A 9110-nucleotide genomic window follows, 5' to 3' on the forward strand; every position below is an offset into this window, starting at 1 on the left:
ATAAACTTACTCTCCCAAAAACGAGGGGACTATCTGTATATGGATGAAATCGAGCTCATGGGACGCCTCGATTTCCAATGAAGTAAACAGAGCGAGAGACGTGAAAGCAAGGAACCAGAATCGAGGCAAGGAGCTCTTCGATCCGGGGTCTGGGCAAAACACCTACCTCGAAAGTATTGGGGGCATGGCCCCCATATCCGATTCGAATCCCGAAGGCCTCAGAGAGCATTACTAGGTAACCAAGAACAACCAACAAAAGGCTATAACATCCGTGACCAGCCAGATATCATTAAACTTGTCAAGGAAATATGTTTGAACACTTAACACTATATTTGGATCATTGTTACCCATCGTTTATAATATATTGTATTGTATTGTATTATATTGTATTGTATTCTATTATGGATACAACGTTTGAATAGATTGTATCGTTTGATGTTGTTAACTAAAATTTTATTGTTTGGTTTGATTGTATCATAATGTACTGTAACTGATAAGTTCACTAAAATACCCCCAATTGTTTTAAATAAAATTTATCAAGAATTACACATAAAATAATTTAAGACAACCTCTTTATACTAATTTATGATACGTAATTAATCATAAATTACACATAAAAATAATTTAAGACAACTTCTTTCTACTAATTTATGATTAATTACGTAGCTTGAAAACAAGAGCAAAAACCTGGAAAAAAGGGTTAACTAATATTAGCACCAAAAAAAATTAAAACAATGGAAAGAGATAAAGAATTGAATGGGGACTTGGATAAAAAGAACGGGGCAAACCAACTCTAGAAAAGATGGAAGAAGACAAAGTAGATCAATAGATTGGAGATTTGGATTTAAAATAAAAAAAATTAAATAATAAATAGAATTATAGAGTAATAAATAAGGGCATAATTGGAAAAGAAAATAGGAAACGATTCCACCACACCGAATCGGTTGTTTCATAAAATGGGGCTTTTGGTTATTCCGGAATAATAGATTTAACAAAACGATACAACCAATTTTAAATAAATAATCAAAACAAATATTGTTTTGGAATAACAATACAATACAATACAATGGCTAACAACCATCCAAACAACATGTTAGGGTAAAACTCCCCTACTATCTAAAGGAGGGTGGTTGTCTGATTACTCATTAGACACATTGTAACACGAGCATAAAGGGAATCTACTTTTATTTTTCTCTGTTTTTGAAAGTTCTTATTTTTGTTCCAAGTGCTTCGTTATTGTGAGTCCGGGATCGAAGGCAGGCATCTCATTAAGGCTGTTATCGAGTTCGATTTTCACCCCCATAATTGGTTTGATACTTTATCACGTCTTTTATTTATTCAATCTAACGCAATTTACTATTTGTATTGAATTAATCCACATACTCATAAAATCACATATAAATTCAATTGTTATCCACTTTTGAAGGTAAACATTTTCAGGGTAAACAAAAGCAATTGCGTAACTCAAATATCAAACTTATGATAAGGAATTAGAATATGTTTGTATGACATAATTTTTTTTCTTTATTAAGTTGGCTAAAAATGACCAATATTCTTTATTTTTAAGATCTTATATATATTTTTAAAATTTAATGTTATAACTTAATCACATAGTTTGATAATATTTGTATAATTTTAAAATTTTTATAGCGCGTATAAAACTAGTATTTTTGAAACACATAAACAAAATTAATGGAGAGGAGAAAGAAATAAGAAGACAAATAAATTTTTGTTATAAATATATTATATTATGGATGTTCATTTAGTACTCTATTGTAAATAAGCTTCCTGAAGAAGCTTATCCATATGAGATTCCACCGTAAATATGTTTATCTATTTAGTACTCTATTGGAAATAAGCTTCCTAAAGAAGCTTACACTTCGGTACCCGGTTATGGATAAACATTACCCTGGTAGAATATTATCCATACCGAATATAATAATCTTATCCTTTCGATACTCCGTTATGGATAAATATTATCCCTGGTAGAAGATTATCCATACCAGGTACAATGAGCTTATCCTTTCAGTACTCTGTTATGGATAATCATTACCCCTGGTAGAAGATTATCTATACTGGGTACAATGAGCTTATCCATTCAATACACCATTATGGATAAACATTACTCTCAGTAGAAGATTATCTATATCTGGTATAATAGCAGCTTACACAGCAGCTTGTAGTAGCAGCTTACACAGCAGCTTGTAGTAGCAGCTTACACAGCAGCTTGCAGTAGCAGCTTACACAACAGCTTCCTTTCTTCTATAAATAGAATCAGTTCATTATGTACATCAGTTTGAATTCGAATAATATATCAGTTTCTCTCTATACTAGTCTTCACTTTACAATCTTTATTTTATAACACGTTATCAGCACAACACTTTGCCATCTCGAGCAAATACTTTGAAAGAATTAGGTACGAACTTTCTTTTCCTAAATAATGTCAAATCTTTCTAAACTTGAATTTGTAGCCCTGGATATATCGAGCAAAAGCTACATGTCTTGAGTGCCTGATGCTGAAATTCATCTTGATGCGATGGGTCTGGCAGACACCATCAAAGACAAAAATCAGGCATCAAACAAGACCGTGCCAAAGCAATGATATTCCTACGCCATCACCTTGACGAGGGCCTGAAAATGGAGTATCTTACTTTTAAAGATCCAGTCATACTGTGGAATAATTTGAAAGATAGATAAGATCACCCGAAGATGGTCATTCTTCCACAGGCACGATATGATTGGACTCATCTAAGGCTACAAGATTTTAAATCTATCAGTGAGTATAATTCTGCTATGTTCAGAATTATTTCCCAATTAAAATTATGTGGCAATAAAATTACTGATCATGATATGTTGGAGAAAACTTTCACCACTTTTCATGCCTCGAATATGCTCCTGCAGCAGCAATATCGAGAGATGAAATTTAAAAAGTATTCTGAACTTATCTCACATATTCTTATAGCCGAGCAACATAATGGGCTAATAATGAAAAATCATGAAAGTCGACCTATTGGTTCTTGTCCATTCCCTGAAGTGAATGAGACGAACTTCCACCAAGCTAAATGTGGAAGAGGTCGTGGCCCCAGTCGTGGTCGGGGAAGAAACCACAATCATGGTAATAATAATGCACCAAAGAAGCCTCCTTACCACCAGCAGTGGAAAAGGAAGGAACAAAAGCATGAAGCGATGCAAACACCAAATGCAGAAAATGCATGCTATAGATGTGGAGGAAAAAGGCACTAGTCACGTACCTGCCGTACACCAAAGCATCTGGCTGAGCTTTATCAAGCCCCCCTGAAGAAGACAGAGAAAAATGCTGAAGCAAATTTTATTTCTGAAGATAATTTAGACTTCATGCATTTAGATGTAGCTGATTACTTTGCACTCCCAGAAGGAGAAACAAGTAATGTAATCGGTAGTGAATCTGTAGAAATGTAAATATTTTAATTTTTGTTGTTTTTAATAGATAGTATGGTTATGTAATTGTTGTACATAAATAAAAGTTATGCTTCGATAATGATGTTTACTATAATATATTTTATTTATGTCATTTTGAAGAATATGGATAATCCTCAAATTATGTTTGGATCAAAGACAAATCATGAAGATATTTATGTTATTGATAGTGGAACAACTCATGCCATATTCAATGATCAGAAATACTATTCTTATTTGCATAAGGAAAAAGTAAATGTTTCAACAATTTCTGGTAATATAAGTTTGATTGAAGGCTCCGGAAGAGCCATTATATTTTTGTCTAAGGGAACAAAACTTATTATAGACAATGCATTGTTCTCCTCCAAGTCCTGAACAAACTTGTTGAGTTTTATAGATATCCGCCAAAATGGGTATCATGTTGAGACAATAGATGAAATGAACAAGGAATATCTTTGTAGTACAAAGAATATTTCTGGCCAGAAATGCATTGTAGAAAAAGTTACCAACTTTATCTTTTGGCTTATACTATTCAAAAATTAGTACAGTTGAAGCACACTCTATCATAAACCAGAAGTTTACGGATTCAAATACTTTTGTTTGGCATGGCCGTTTGGGCCATCCTTGATCAATAAGGATGAGACGAATTACTGAAAATTCGAGTGGGCATCCATTAAAGAACCTGAAGATTCTTACAAATGACGAATTTTCTTGTGATGCTTGTTATTAAGGCAAAATGATCACTAGACCATCACCAATGAAGGTTGGCATTGAATCCTCTGCCTTTTTAGAGTGTATACATGGGGATATATGTGGACCTATTCACCCACCAAGTGGGTTGTTTAGATATTTTATGGTCCTAATAGATGCATCTTCAAAATGGTCTCATATGTGCCTACTATCATCTCGCAACCTGGTGTTTGCAAAGCTATTAGCCCAAATAATTCGATTAAGGGCACAAATCCCAGATTATCCTATAAAGGTCATTCGCCTTGATTATGTTGGAGAATTCTCATCTCAAGCTTTTGATGATTATTATCTATCAGTTGGGATAAAAATTGAACATTTTGTAGCTTATGTTCATACTCAAAATGGCCTTGCAGAGTCATTTATTAAATGCCTGCAATTGATAGCAAGACCACTACTTATGAAAACAACATTGCCCACTACTGCTTGGGGCCATGCTATCTTGCATGCAACATCACTTATCCGTCTTAGACCGACACATTATAATAAATATTCTCCGTCACAATTAGTTTTTGGTCATGAACTAAATATTGCCCATCTACAAATTTTCGGATGTGCTGTATATGTACCAGTAGCACCACCACAGCGCAATAAGATGGGACCATAGAGAAGGATAGGAATGTATGTTGGGTTTGAATCACCCTCTATTATTCGCTATCTTGAACCATTGACAGGAGATTTATTTACTGGTCGATTTGCAGATTGTCGGTTTGATGAAACAAATTTTCCATAATTAGGGGGAGAGAAAAAGGAAATCAAAAGAGAAATTGTGTGGAAAGTTGAATCATTATCTCACTTTGATACCCGTACCCCTATATGTATTCAAGAGGTCCAGAAGATCATTCATTTACAGAATATAGCAAATCAAATGCCAGACGCATTTACTGATTTGAAAAGGATAACTAAGTCACATATCCCAGCAGAGAATGTGCCTATCCGAATTGATGTCCCAGTAGGACCATCTACTAACATGAGAGCTAGTGAACCTAAAGCACGCCTGAAGCATAGTAGGCCTTTGGGTTCAAAGGATCGAAATCCTCAAAAAAAAAATTGATAAATGATCGAAATGATACTATGAAGGGATCTCTTGAAAAGACCGAAGATCTAATTAGTTATGAGATTCCTGAATAAATTAATGAACCCGGAGCTCATGTGAGTGAAGAACTTTTAATAAGTTCGACCGGTGATGGGATTAATTTAAATCGATCTGAAATAGTGGTGGATAATATTTTTGCATATTATGTTGCACTTAATATTATGCAAGATAGTGAGGATCTTGAACCTCGATCTGTCAAAGAATGTAGACGAAGGTATGATTGACCAAAATGACAAGAGGCAATTCAATCGGAATTAAAGTCACTTGCTAAAAGAGAGGTCTTTGGACCAGTAGTCCAAACATCTGCTGGTATAAAACCAGTTGGTCATAACTGGGTTTTTGTGCGAAGAAGGAATGAAAAAAATGAAGTTGAAAGATATAAAGCTCGCCTTGTTGCACAAGGATTCTCACAATGACCTGGAGTCAATTTTGATGAAACATATTCACCTGTTATGGATGCCATAATATTTCGATATCTCATCAGTTTAGCATTGCATGAAAAGCTTGAAATACATCTAATGGATGTAGTTACAACTTATCTGTACGGTTCACTTTATAATGAAATTATATGAAAATCCCTGAAGGATTTAAAATGCCTGAAGAGAATTCAAAATCTCAGGAAATTTATTATTAGATTACAAAGATCTTTGTACGATTTAAAGCAATCTGGGCGCATGTGGTATAATCGCCTTAGTGAATATTTATTGAAAGAAGGTTACATAAATGATGTTATTTGTCCATATATTTTTATACAGAAAATGACATCAAAATTTGTTATAATTTCTGTTTATGTTGATGACATAAATCTTGTTGGAACTCCAGAAGAGGTCCAAAAGGCACACTACAACAAAAATTACTTTTACCAATCAATATTTAGTGGCAATAAACTAACTACCGCTAATTTAAACTTTAAGTAAAATCTTTACCGGCAAATAATTGATAGCCGGCGATAAATCCTTTCGCTGACAATTAAAATACTTGGCTAGTAAAAGTTATGCCGGAAATCGCCAATTTTTCATATTTCCACCAATCTTTTCCCCAGTTCCCTCCTTCACTTTTATACATCAGAGAGGTTTTTCTTTTCAAATGCCGATTGAAATCTCTCTCGGCTGATACTCCCATATTAGCCCAAAAATCACTCTCCATATCGGTTTATCTCCCCCACTTCTCTCTCCCCCTATAAACAAAACAATATTCAACTAGCAAAAAGTTAGGGCTTGAAAACCACATAGAAGAACAATAGCTATCTTCTTCTATCTTTATAGATTTGCTTCAAGTAAGTACTCGATTACTCAATTTTTATTTAGCGTTAATGTTTAATCAAATAGTGTTAAGAATTTGGATTTCCCATTTTTAATGTCTGGTTTGGATAAAGAATTTACTTTGTTTGACTTTGTTCCTAGTTCTGAACCACTGATTTTTGGGTATTTTTGTTTGAATTTTATATTGAATTAGAACTGCAACGATTACAATCAAAGAGAGAAACTAAGTGGTCTTTTCCAAAGGGGCGGTTGGAGTTGAAAAAAATCCTATCGCTATCCTTCCTCAGTTTGACTTTGCTTCTAGTATCCTTTTCGATGATCCTGTAAGCTGTAAATCTTTATCATGTTAATTCGATATCAGTACTTTTATGAAAATTAATTTTTCTTGATGTATTTTATGTGCATATTCTTCAAATAGTCAGTTTTCTTTTTTTATTTGGAATGTTTGGCACTTCACAGATTTGTTTTTTCTATAATCTTTGATAGTCTGAAGGAATCTAAAATAAAATGTGTTGTGGTTTCCTGATCGCTCTTACTAACCAAAAGTCAGCCTAGCTATTTTATTTTGTTCATTTCTCTGGATCCGGAGGACCCGATGTATAACTATAGAAACCATGAAAATCTATATGTATTATAGTTAAAAGTCAACCAAAAGTGTTTGTCTACGTCTTTGATCTGTTTTCTATATCTCCGTATTAGCTTTTAGTTTGCTCCCATATGTATATGAATGCAAAAAAATTATTGCAATTTTTGGTACAACATATCCCAGTTAATTGCATCTGAATATGGTCGTGGGATCTGACATGGAGTTGGAAGGCAACCCCTCTGGTGCATTTGAGATATGTGTAATTGTTACTGTAATTCAATTAACCTTTCATTTTACTGCTTGAATTTCTGTGATAGCTACTAATTTAATCTTAGAACGCTCTTTGTCATCTACGATCAGATGTTCTGAATATTAATTTTAGAAGAGGTAGTGATAGTAGGCTATATAGTTGATATTGACACCTTAATATGACCATACTTTGTTGCCGTCTTATAGATAAATTACCAACAAAATGCTCTGAGTAGTGTTCTTTTGTTTCGCAGGGAATATTATATGAGAGGAAGCAACATGGAGTGTTTTGGAGGTGATAATGTGAAGAAAATGCCCACTCGAGAAGTACCTGAGCACTAAGAAGCAGAAAATGGCCTGGGCAAGAAGTCTATCGCGACCGTGGTGGAACCGCGGTGAACCGCGATAGATTAAAATCGTGAGGCAGAAAGGTCAGCTCTCACCGCGGTCGACCGCAAGTGACCGTGACCGCGGTGCACTGTTCACGCTGCTGGAAGTTTGAGGACCAAAGTGTAATTTCGGGGAAACTTTTGTAAACCCTTATAAGCTTTAGAAACTCGCCCAAGATTGTTCGAAGTTTTTTTAAAACTATTTTTGGAGGCAAGAACAAGTGTGAGAAGATCAACCAAACATTAGAGTTTTTCTATCTCCTTTTAATTCTTGCAATTTTACATTATGAACAATTTAGTAGTTTCCTCTTATTTTGTTATGAGTAGCTAAACGCTTATCTAGGGTTGATGGAACCAATTGTTGGTTGAAGTTTTGACTCAAGTTGTTATAATCGAGCCGGATTTATGATATAATTGTTCAACTACATTTTGTATGGTGATTAATTGAATGAGCCCTTGATTAATCGTGTCTAATTACCTTATATTGCTTGAGAAAGAGTATTAGGTTAGACAGTTGTTGAACAACACCACTTTTGGGTAATTGAAGAGATTCATTACTTGAACTTAAAAGTGGGTTTAGAGATAACGGAACTTTGGTGGGATAATTTAGAGTTGCACACATATTGTCAGCTAGAGTAGTTCGAAAGAATGCTCTAGTAAATTATTGTAGTTGATTGAGAGATAATTACGATACCCATAACTCTTAATCCTTATAGAGTATTACGGCAAGATTATAGCGGAAGAGTCAAGACCTAAACTAGCAATTGAGGAAATCACTGCCCTAGACCTTTTTACCATTGAATTATCTTTGTTTTAGCTTACTGTTCTTTTTCATAGTATTTGAAGTAGTTAAACAAAAACCCAATCTTAATTGAGCAAAAATATTGCATCTAGAGATTGATTGAGTTGATAATAACATTGCCGAAGAGTGTAACAGATAGGTTAGTTCCCTGAGGATTCGATTCCAGACTTAAAATCGGATTTTATTTGCAGCGACCACTTTGTCCTTTAAAAGGCATAGTTGGGCGTTATCAAATTTTGGCGTCGTTGCCGGGGAACTAACAGTGTTATTTATTACAACTTAGAAGTAGTGTTAAAATTATTAGTTCAAATCAATTTCCAAAGGTGTTAAACAATTTTCATTGAAATTCTAACGTTTGAACTCTTGTGGAATTCAGGTGTATGCCTAGAAATTCTTCGAGGACTGGAGAACTGCTTGAAGGACTTTCAGACCCCAAGAAAACCTTCAGGGCATTGAACCGTGCCAACAAGAGGATCCAACAATCACAACAACCACACCAGCTTGAAATTGACATGGGTGATGTAGAGAACGTCAACGGAAACAT

General features: G+C 34.4%; 1 long non-coding RNA gene across 1 annotated transcript; it reads left to right on the top strand.

Annotated features, from left to right (window-relative positions):
* The first annotated feature begins 6171 nt into the window (after window positions 1-6171).
* Window positions 6172-8185, top strand: LOC107783452 (uncharacterized). The gene is made up of 3 exons (XR_001647456.2): window positions 6172-6554; window positions 6734-6863; window positions 7630-8185. It is a non-coding gene; the product is annotated as an uncharacterized LOC107783452 (long non-coding RNA).
* The last annotated feature ends 925 nt before the right edge of the window (window positions 8186-9110 follow it).

This window comes from Nicotiana tabacum, chromosome 22, assembly GCF_000715075.1.
Source record: "Nicotiana tabacum cultivar K326 chromosome 22, ASM71507v2, whole genome shotgun sequence".
NCBI lineage: Eukaryota > Viridiplantae > Streptophyta > Magnoliopsida > Solanales > Solanaceae > Nicotiana > Nicotiana tabacum.